Raw genomic sequence first — 10,905 nt, forward strand, 5'->3', positions numbered from 1 at the left:
TAAGAAGTTTCATTTCATGCCTACCGTAGTCCCTATTTTATTGGGCATAGTCCCCCTTACCTACTCCCGAGAGTAGAAAATAAACATTTATGTCGTTCTTAATAAGAAAGAGATGCTCGGGTAGCAAAGTTGCCTACCATTAGGTATTGTTTGAGCCCGTAACTTCCATTAGGAGAGGCATCCTCGCTCAGTTTCAACTGGTGGTTACTTAAGTTTATTTTCTCTGCCGGATTGCGTTTCAAATTCAGACTTGTCTTTGTTAAACAACGCTTTCGGGTTGCCTAGACCAGAGAATTCAAGAAATAGAGACGCGCATTGCCTAATTGGTAGTTTATTTCCCACCATAGCTTTACTCAAGTGGAAATCCTTTGAATCGAACAAAAAGTTCGTAACCGCTAGGCTGCATCGTCCCCTTCAACCAGAATCATCTAGATTAAAGATTTCATAACTGCATTTTGCAAGAAGAGAGTGCCTCCCATTCTCTGGAGTAACGATAATAATAACACTCCACGTCGCCTTCAGGCTTGGATCCATGCCTTGCATCTTCTTCTTTCTCAGAAAAGAACTCAGATCGTTCAGATTCTTTGCCAGGAGAGTCCCCGGCTTTCGAGCCCTACTCGTGGGAGTTGCTTTATCCATCATTGCTATTGGCATCTTGGCGTTAAACAATTCGTTTATATAAACACTTTTGACATAGCAGAATCCTTCTCAGGTTGATTTGTGTGCCACTCGTCATCAGACAGTGAAACGTCCGGTCTAGCCCTTAGCTGAGGGATCTTCACTCCTGTCCTGCCATCCATATCCGTGCCCACCCGAACCATGGGAAAGAAAGTTTGTCAGAAATTACTTGTACTTGAGGGCAATGATAAAGTGAAGAAAATTATAGAAACAATGAAATGAAGCTATGGCTCGAACTATTGGAGAAGCCACCATAGAATATATCCATGAGCTTCTCAAGCACTTCTTCTTCCAATTACTTTGTGACGATTTCAAGGAAAAGTGAATGATTTCAATCAAGAAAAGAATCATATGCTCGATCCGTCGTAACAAGAGGGATAAGAAAGTCTCAACTCCAACCGCGGGAGCATTTACTATTTGGAAGTGTGCGAACGTAGCTGGTGGATCGGGGAAACAGGAAATCCTTAATGCCGTGGGAAATCCATTGAGTATCCAAGGAAAAGGCAAGCTCAAGGTATTCTCCCCAATCTTTCCCTTTCGGTCAGACAGCACTGGTCAATAGGATCGGGTGGGCTGGGCACATAGCCGGAGATAAGAAATGGCAACAAGGCTCAACAGAGCAGAGAGACAAGAATACCTATATAGAGACATGAGAAAGAATAAGCCAAGGACAAAACGAGAATTCCGCATCCGGTGAAAGCTGAAGTCACATAGGGAAGGGAGTTTCTGCAGATGGAGAAAAGGGAGATATCACACTGTGTGTGATAGGTTATTAGCTGGAGGATTGAGATTGGTATATGGCATTCAGATAGTCCTTCTGAACTGAAATCATGGAAAGACTAGGCTCACCAGGCAGGGAAAGCTAGATATAGCCTAAAAAACCTCCACTTACGGATTCACATACTGGTTGGTATGTTCATCAAGTTCTCGATTACTACTTACGGTGCCCACTGACTCCCTTTAATGGTACGCCAAGATATCGCTCATAACGACTGCAAAGGCATATTTATTAGCCAGCTGTGGGATACTGCCCTAAAGCTGCTGTTCCGGTGATTAGATCAAAATAGAGTTCTTTCTACAAGAGCATCTCAAGTTGGTCAGGCGTCCCCAGGAGTGTTTCGATATCAGCAAGCACATTCTAACTATCTATAAATGGCATTTCGAGGTGAGAGAGAGTTCCAGCATATTACACAAAAGAGTGGGTAGACACATGCGTTGAGGCATTCCCTACAACAGGTGGATAAAGCCGTTTCTAGGCCATAGAAAAACATAGCATGTGACATTTATTTACATAGGACCAAGCATAATCGTTTTAGATAAGAATCAATCAGCAGGTGAAAGGCAAGCACTTCCTTCCCTGAATCCTACTCTTGCCCTAAAAAAGTACTAACTAAAGCCAAATCGAATGAAATATGCCTCTCTACGCGAATAAGCAGAAGTGAGCCCAATAGAACAGATCAGGAAAGAGTTTACTAAGCTATCGCGCGCAGTAAAGAGAATACCATATCTAGTTCCTGGCTAGCTCCCATCTTCGATGCATGGATCTGACTAACCGGAGATCGGACTCGTGTGCTTGAATCAAAAGAAAATACCGGTATTCTGTTCCAAATTAGGCTTGTAATTAGAGTTACCAATGGTAAGGATTGGCGTGGGTTTAGAGTGGGTAGCCCGCTCGCTATCTATGTCTTTCATTCCCATGGATTGGAAAACATCTTACTCGCCATGGGGCGAAACTTCTCATCGTCAGCCTAAGTGATTGTTTCTGTAAGCTAGAGAGAAGTACCCTTGATTGGGTGCTTCGAACGCCCTTCGGGAAGTGAAAGTGAAGGTTGATCAATAGCTTGAATCAGGACGATGCCGCTTAGAAAAGTCTTGTATAAGATAACTAGCTTGACAACAGGAATTCTCTAACTTACTTGTAGATAACGAACTTGCTGAAGGAGGTTAAGATAGTTTTCCGTTAATGGGGAGAGAGAAAAAGAGTCCTCGCTTTCATAATCGGTAATCAGAGTCCAGGCTTCCTACACCCATATTTTACGACAACCTATGAACCGACTAACTCAACAGCTGGCCTTAGAGAAACTGTCCTAACTTATCCAAGTAGTCCTAATAAATGGCCATGATGAAATACTCTTCCTTTCCCTGCGGCACTCGCTTGAAGGACTCGAAAGCTGACTAATGCTGATAGGAAAACAGAGCTTCCTTCAAACGCTGATCGATACCATCCACCAGAAGAAAACGTGACCGCAACTACTTCCCGAATCAGCACCGTCTGGAGGCTTTGCATCTGTATTTGGAGCTGGGCATGCATCCATTGATTCTAGCACTTGGAGCTTTGAACGCTGGAAAGATAAATACAATCTCCGCCCTACAAGTGGATCGATAGGTTCATACATCTTGTAGTCGGTGCAGTTCTGGGAAGGAATGGGCTAGTATGAGTTCTGGTTTAGTCAGTAGTTCACTTCTCCCTTCTTGTCCGCAAACAAAGCAAACTAGAAACCTGCTTTTGCTGAAGACAGTGCTCAATGAGAGGAGGTGGGCAAGTATTAGTTAAGGGATATCAGGAAGGAGGTCGAAGAAAGGGGAAAGAGCTTCATCGTCGATTAGCAATTGAAAGTAGGGGAAACTATGATTCTATCGAATGTGCGTATCCATTGGGGCTAGTGAAAGATTACGGTAGGGGAACCCGTTTCACTACTGACTTCGTGTATGAGTGACAAAAAGTCAGGGCAGAATAGCCCCTTCAAAGTAGGGGCTTCACAACCCGCTTCTCTTCCTTAATTTAGTGAATGGTGGGTGCGCAAAGTCTTGAGTTTTGGACCTGTTACGGACAAAAGGAGAAGACAACCATTGTACCGATCCACTACTTGAATCTACGAGGACTAGTTTAGTCGGATCTATTGTTTTACCACTCACTAACAGGACTTTCCTGCTTAGGATTGATAAGATAAGAAGATCGTTTTCTTTCTCTTGCTCTGTATAATAGAAATAGTGTACTAAGGTAAGTTCCATTAAGTTAGGGCTGGTTAGTGAAGTTAAGTAAGAGGGAGTTCTAGTTAAGTATGCCCATAGCTCTTGCTTCTAATTGGTTAGTGCAGGATACTACTCTCCCCGTCCAGTTCTGGAGAAGAGAAAGGTTGCGTTCCTTCTTTTCTTTCAGATAGTGGGATGCGTTGATCTGCTGAATCAAGAAGATCAAGTCCTCCCGGGCAAGGCGAACCTAGTGGTTTCTAGTTCAGTGCAGCCTTTTCCTCAGAGCTATTTGACAATGGGCCCAATGAAGACTTCTTCCCCCCGAGGATAAGTCGATACTAGTTTCTGGTCTGCTTTGGAGAGTAGAAGTCGATATTTGTTTCTGGTCTGCTACTGAACTTCGCATCGCACTAACTAATAGCTAGCCGCCTCACGGATCACCTTATTATGTGCAGCTAAAGCGGGGTGTGTGCATTGTTCAACTAGAGCCGAGGAGGACAAAAGAATAAGGAACAATAGGTTCGCTACCCGATTTCAATAGTTTCCTTGATTTGAAATCAATCCAATATCCTTTCGAGAATCTAGAGTGATATCAACAACCTCCTAGTTGAAGTACAGACGAGGAAGCAGCCTATTAGTTTCAGTCCAGTCCAGGAAAGGAGCGGAGCCTATTGATATAGCTTAGTAGAGCTTCGCCATGATAGCAGTTTGTTTTAACAAGTAGTAGGAATGCGTGCTGATGTGCCAAATCTCCTCGTGCTCCTTCCGGATAATCCGAAATCTAGGGGTAAAGGAAAGATCAAGGTTTTCTCCTTGATCAATCGACTTGCCTGCTTCCTTTCATCTGGCCAACGGTTCCTGTATCATTAGCTAGATCTGTTATGTCAACCTCAGAGACAGATGCTTATGTAAGAAGAAGGTATCCCGAGGGGAACATGTCAAGTATCCGCCTGGCATCGAACTCTATTTTCTGTATGTTAATGAAAGGTTTAGACTAAAGCGGGGTAGAGGAATTGGTCAACTCATCAGGCTCATGACCTGAAGACTGCAGGTTCGAATCCTGTCCCCGCCTAATCACGTCAGATACTTGTACGAGTCCTGATCTCCTGGGATCAGCAGACAGTCTTACTAGCGATGAGTAAACAAAGTCGCTAGGAAAGCTATAGATAGGTATCAAGGCACAACCGAACTGACAAGTAAGTTTCGAAGACTTCCACCTATTAATGTTCTTTTTATTTTTTTGCTGCTCGTCTCGCCGTAAGTTATTGACCAGTACCAAATGTGACAACCTTCAATTCAAGTTACAAAACCTGGAATTTGAAACAGAAGTTAGGGTGCTTGATGTACAAGGTTATGATCTTATTTTAGGCATTGACTGGTTGTCAAGTTTTGGTCAAATGACAGTTGACTGGAGTAAAGGAATGCTGAAACTCAAGCATAAAGGCAATCAGGATCTTACAAGCAGGGAAACTACCTCGCATTGGGGCCAGCATAGTATCCGGTAAGCCTTCTCGAAAGAAAAGGCCCCTATGAATACTAGTCCACTTGTCATTCTTGGGTCCCTACTTCTCAAGAAAAGTCAACTATCGCTTTCCCTGCTTTCAGGAACTTCCAACTAGTCACTTCAATCGCTTTTGATCTCTTCCGTTTCGCTTTGCTTTCCAGTTTCCTTTTACGATCATCATCTCCTTCACTGAAACATGCTTCAAACCACTCACGTTTTGGAAAATCGAATGTACAATCTATCTTCTTATCCCGTAAGGAGCCAATGGAGTTCGAGGTCAGGTGTTACAGACTTCTAGAACAGAGCACTGAATACCAAGTCAAGGTGGATACAGCAGAGAATGCAGATATCTAAAGGCCGAAGCAAGTAGATATAGGTTAGGGTCCACTCGATATATAGCACAAGGTGCAGCAAAGGGAAGAGAATTGCCACTACTTCTTGGGTATTGCGATGGACCTTGTTTCAAGTTCTAAGAAGAAGAATACTAGATTGACTCTAGAAGAGAGAGAAGGATAGATAGTATAGATGATATATGCGGCTTGTATGTATCAATTGACGGGTTTATGTTAGAGGAGAAAAAAGTATCAAGAAGTTCTTCCACTGCTTCCAGTCGGATAAAAAGAAAGGAATAGGGATCCATACCTTTTTCTCATGACCTGAGGGCTTCTTGTTGTTGGTTGCATTCCACTAGCTTGCTTTCCGTCTTGCCTTTGCCGGAGGCATAGGTTGAGCTTTAGCAATAGCAGACAGTTAGGGAACCCAAGAAAGGAGGAGCGAGCTAAAGAAGGACTATTACTACCACCGAACCCAAGGCAAAGCGAAAGAAGGTAAACCGAACCACAGCTACCTATGAGTTCAGAGTGGCCAAGAGGATGAATAGGTTATTCTAATGACCATAGGAATAAGGAAGACTCGTTCGCTTTAAAGCAGCAAGACCGGAAAAAGTTCCTTCGCTAACCTGTTGGCTTAGTGAATAGTTCTGCCTTCATTGAAGAAGAGACCTATTTTCCACTTTCAAAGTAGATTCTAGAAAAGCGGCCTTAATAAACAACTGTTCTTTCCAAGGAAAGAGAGAAAGAAGTCAAAAAGCGGGGGATCGCTTAATAATAAATTCGAACTATTGTTCAAAACTCAAAGTACCACAGATTCAATAGAATGAAATGGTTAACTAAGAATGAGAGAGTGAAAAAGCGGAGTAATAAACAAGGAGTGGCTTGCTATTTATGATGACGAAGAGCTGGTACAAGCCACCTTCAGGAATGACCCTGCGATGAAAGCAATCTACATCTACATGATTCCAAGATGGTAAAAGATATAAAGTCAAAGTGCTATGGAACGCATGGTGAACAACCTGCGGGAGCACGGTAATCCCGACGAGTAGGATCCAGAGGAACTCAGGCAGAAGTACTGCCTCCTTGATTGGATCGCACATGTCAACTGGCTTTTCAGAGACCTAAAAAGACGAAGCCCCTCTCCTCCCTCTGTAACTAGAGAGGTAGGCAAACCTGAGTTTAGAGCCACCTCGATTCGGGATGTCGGAACACCAACCGGATCGGAAACCTCATCCTAAACTTACTTCGGAATAGGTTCGAGAGCTTCCATTTCAATGTGTCTTTCCAAAAATCTTTGGTATGCCTTTTCCTGGTCAAAAGGTTTGTTTGGGAAAGCTTCTAAATCTAGGGTTCAATGTCTCCGAAAAACCCCCTGGGGCAGGATAGTAAAGAGCTGATTCTAGGGAAAGCTAGGATTTCACTTTTCTCTCAGCCATCGAGTTGGAGTAGTTAACCTTCTATATGCCGTGGAAGAATACGCATAAGCATTAGTTCTTGCCCTTCCAGTGTAAGTGGCAGATCAAACTTGATCTAGTTCCACACATTGCCTTTTCCCTTATATGTCGTGGCAGGCGAGCTCCCTTCTGGTAAAAAGGATTTGAGTGGAAGGTTGAGCGCCCCTTAACGTTTAGAAGTATCCTTTTCAACGGTTAGAAACCTTTCTATTCTATGACGGCTAAGTCGAGGGCAGACACAACAGGTCACGAAGAGCTAGAGGATATAGAATTCCTATTTACCGGGAACGGAAGGAAACATCGGCTCTTCCGAGATCTTATGTAAGGAATACTAGAAAAAGTAGAGCAAAAAGATCTACAAAACTCTACAATAAATGTCTTTCCCGCAGAAGACTCTAACTCCTCATAGCATTACGTCAATCTGCAAATATCGAATGATGCTTCGACAGATTCAGTCATCCATTCAGCTTTGAAATCGGAGACAAGGAAAACTTCATAGAAGCGCCGCGGATCAATATAGAGATGCGAACCAATATCCTTTTCCTGGTGGGCTCTGAAGTACTCGTCTTTTGCGCAAGGCCTCGTGTCAAAAAACTTCCAACCACGTCCTCCTACCTCGCCCATTTGCGGAGATCATCTACATTTTGCTCCGTGTCGAGCTCCAGCCGGCCCAAACGTTTTCCTTCGGGAGGGCATAAAATCGCTTTCTTTCTGTAGGGAGGACGGATGATTCAAGTAAGGGCTGAGAGCCTACATATCACTGAGATGGGCCAAGGAAGAAAAAGCACCTACTGTTCGTTAATTGAAATTCTCTTTGCTTAGCGCCCTTGTGTTTCGAATAGAAAAGCACTGGAGATATCTGTGGAACTGTTGTTTTTCTTAGGGCAAGCTAGCAGATAGAAGTAATCTATCTGGTTAGCCAGGCGAAGCATTTAGGGTTCAGTGCCTGGTTTCAAGTGTTCTTCTTCATCGTTTGGCACTTCACTTTTTGTTGAGTAATCCAATGGCCTAATGACACATGCACATCTTTTGGTGCTGTCGCCTTACTTAGTGACTAGCTCAAGTGCATTTGATCGCAAAAAAGACTGGCATTGGCTCCGGGTCAAATCTACAGGGGGCATGCAAATCAAATGCGAAAGAAAGGAAAACATTTCTGTTTCTTCTGCTTCAATGCCGTGATACACTCAGGATGTTTACGATACCTACCCATTAATTGCTCTAACTTCTCGTGGTTCACCCCTAGCTATGCCCGCTTCTATGAAATTCCAAATTATGCTTGCAAGCTCATCGGAGCTAGGCAACTCTTTGTCAGTGATTTCATGCCTACCAAGCAGGTACACTCTAATGTATACACCCTTTAAGAAAAGAAATCCTTCTCGTATTCTGCTGCTTTTTTGATTCATTTTATCCCAATAATAGCATAGACATCATATATTTATTCTTGCAAGCTCAAGTGCTTGATTGTTGACAAATTCTTCTCTCAGCAGGGCACCTCAGGTACCTGTCTATAGTTTCCTGTCTTGAAGGGGGGCGACGCAGCTATTTTCTTTAACAACACGTCATTCAACGAAGTGTTTTCGTTATTTGGTCATCACTAAAAAGTTTATAGTGATAAAGTGAGCCTATTATATTAAGTTTAGAGGATTCTCCTAACGTGATGAGTTTAGTTTATCACTTTTAAAGATCACTGGTGGCAATGGTACTTCCTTTTATGCAACAACTCCTGTATGTACCATTTGGTAATTGGAGTTTGATAAGACCATGGATCCTTATATACAAAACATACTTGGCCAACTAAGGCCCTGCAGTCCAATGTCCGATATATTATCGTCAGCTGAGGAGGTGTTTGGCAAGGGTGTGACCGTTGTTTTTGGGACAATGTTCAAGCAGGAGGCCATGAATCTGTCTAGTCTCGCCATGGGGGGTGAGTTTATCTCATTGCTCCTTCCTGGTGTAAAGCCGATCACTGAGGTTTATGTCTATCAAACCGAGCTCTTGAACCCAATGTTTGGAACATCAACGTCCCTCTCCAGTCGTAATCAGGATTTGATCTATCATGAAGTTTTAGCGCCACATAAGATCCACGGCATGTTATCTGTCGGTGCAGCGGCTTTGAGTTGTCGGAAAAAAAGCCAGGAGCTTAAGTAATTCCTCAGTTTAGTATAGGGTGTCCAGGGAGAGCTGCTGAAGGGAAGGTGGGCGAACCCACACGAGTGAAAACCCTACTTTATTAGTCATCAATGCGATTTCTCGCACTTTTTGATACCTCCGAGGGGGTACACTTTAAAGGCATGCAAAACGTGCCTTACAGTCATGTTGGACGAGGCTAGGCGGTGAATGCAACGCTGGGAAGTTTTGTCCCGGTTCGAGAGGTTGAGCGAGCCAACCAATTCGATGTTTTGAATGGCCAAAGAATAGGTGTTTACTCCTCTTACCAATTGAGGTTTCGCACAACTTTTTGACTAGGGCTTCAGAAAGGTTGTAGTTTCACGAGGAGCCCATAAAGCGACTTGTTTTACCTATGGGATGTGAAGATTGGCTCTGTACCTGACACGGATTGATTTAAGAACAGTGATGAAAGAAATCAATTTATGAGAGACCATATTTCTGTTGTTTCGGTACAACTCAAGATCAGTTAAGGAAATAGGGAATAACAATAGTGAAAAGAATAGAAATAGCATGACCCTTGCTTGGGACTTCTTTCTTCTATCTCTATAGAGATGACCAGGAAGCAAATGAGAAAGGGACTTCTTTTTTACTACGGTCAAACTATGATCAAACTCTCTAATCTTACTTCCGTGTGAAAGACCGTCCTAGGCGTGAGTACAAATGTGTCGAGGCGTTCTAAGTGCCGTAGACGAATGCTTCTTGGCGGAATAAATGGTATGACACGACCTCTTTTTGCTCCATATAAACGAATTTGAAAAAGGAAGAAGGCTTTAGCTCCCTTCCATTGTCTTGGGTCGAAGATCAAGCGTGAACTTCTCCCTCATCTAAGGTTGGGTTGTGGATAACAGACTTCCCCTTGGGCCGGATCTTCCCAAGTATAACACGATCCATGAGCGATATCAATGCAGTGACAGTCCTTACTATTGAGTCCTGTGCTGGTAAGATGACAACGCTCTAAAAGGTTTGTTTAAGAAAGCAATCATATCCCGTCCCCAAGTGCGGTATGGACCCCAAAGAGTTATATAAGTAGGAAAATGGGAAGAATTGAGGCACCTACAGAAGTAATGGGTCAGCTTATGATTTTAGGCATGGTTACTGGAGGGATCGTCCCTACCTATCTGCGCAAGATCGGATCAGTATGGTTTTGAGAGGAAGGCTGGTGGCATACGAAGAGAGGGCGACAGAACATCTGCATTCCCTTTCTTTGATTGAGAGAAGGATAAAGCAGAAAAAAAGACTTGACTGAAATTCCATTCGCTTTTTTTCCTTCCTGAGATATGGAATGTCATTAAATTAAGTAGATGAGATGCCAAATATAGGCAGGAGTTATTTCGCCAAGCAAAGCTTTGTGTTCTGAAGGTAAAGAAAGACGGTAAAGCCCATTAAAAAGAGTGCCACGCAGAAGCACCTCCTGTGTCACTCGATCCAAACCCGACACATCTTTCTTTCTATACGAAATGAGTTCGACCTTTTTTTCAAAATAGAAACAGAAAAGAAATTTAGGAATAGTGCGGGTGCGACGGAACGAATCAAGTGAAACGAGTCCCCCTTATGACATTTTTTCATCCAAGCAAGGGCGCGTTGCATGGGATTCATCAACAAAGGGATAGGGATAAGGGGCCGCACGTCCAAGACAGCCTTTCATCTCAGTGCGCCATGGAACCCCCATCTTCCAATTCCTCTTACAGAGATCGTTGACTCACTTGCCTTATTTTGAGGAGACTTCCAAGCCAAAACAAGACAATGGGCAGTCACCAGATCTTCTTTATGGAGGTGGGACCGGGGACCTCCTCAG

The 10,905-nt window shown here is 43.4% G+C and overlaps 1 non-coding gene across 1 annotated transcript; it reads left to right on the top strand.

Annotated features, from left to right (window-relative positions):
* The first annotated feature begins 4,649 nt into the window (after positions 1 to 4,649).
* Positions 4,650 to 4,723, top strand: TRNAM-CAU (transfer RNA methionine (anticodon CAU)). Its single transcript has one exon. It is a non-coding gene; the product is annotated as a tRNA-Met (tRNA).
* Positions 4,724 to 10,905: the final 6,182 nt, after the last annotated feature.

Source organism: Aegilops tauschii, unplaced genomic scaffold, assembly GCF_002575655.3.
Source record: "Aegilops tauschii subsp. strangulata cultivar AL8/78 unplaced genomic scaffold, Aet v6.0 ptg000329l_obj, whole genome shotgun sequence".
NCBI classification, from domain to species: Eukaryota; Viridiplantae; Streptophyta; class Magnoliopsida; order Poales; family Poaceae; genus Aegilops; species Aegilops tauschii.